Source organism: Aplysia californica, unplaced genomic scaffold (genome assembly GCF_000002075.1).
Source record: "Aplysia californica isolate F4 #8 unplaced genomic scaffold, AplCal3.0 scaffold00113, whole genome shotgun sequence".
Classification (NCBI taxonomy): Eukaryota; Metazoa; Mollusca; class Gastropoda; order Aplysiida; family Aplysiidae; genus Aplysia; species Aplysia californica.
The window spans coordinates 661254-661539 of NW_004797383.1; positions in this window are offsets into that span (position 1 = coordinate 661254).

Consider the following 286-nt stretch of genomic DNA (forward strand, 5'->3'; position numbering starts at 1 on the left):
ACACACACACACACACACACACACACACACACACACACACACACACACACACACAACGTTACCGTTTACAAACAGACGAACTCATTGAACGCCTCTGTCTGTTTGATTTGATGTCTCGTCCCTACTCCAAACCCATTAAGCCGGTGCCTGTGGTGTAACCGTTAGGCGCTTTGTCGTCGCTTGCAGAAGCGTGAGCTTGATTTCCAAATTGGGAATGTATTCTTTTCCAATTTTTTTTCAATTTCTGTAAATTTTTGTTCTTATAAAGATTAAATTATTTTGTGAT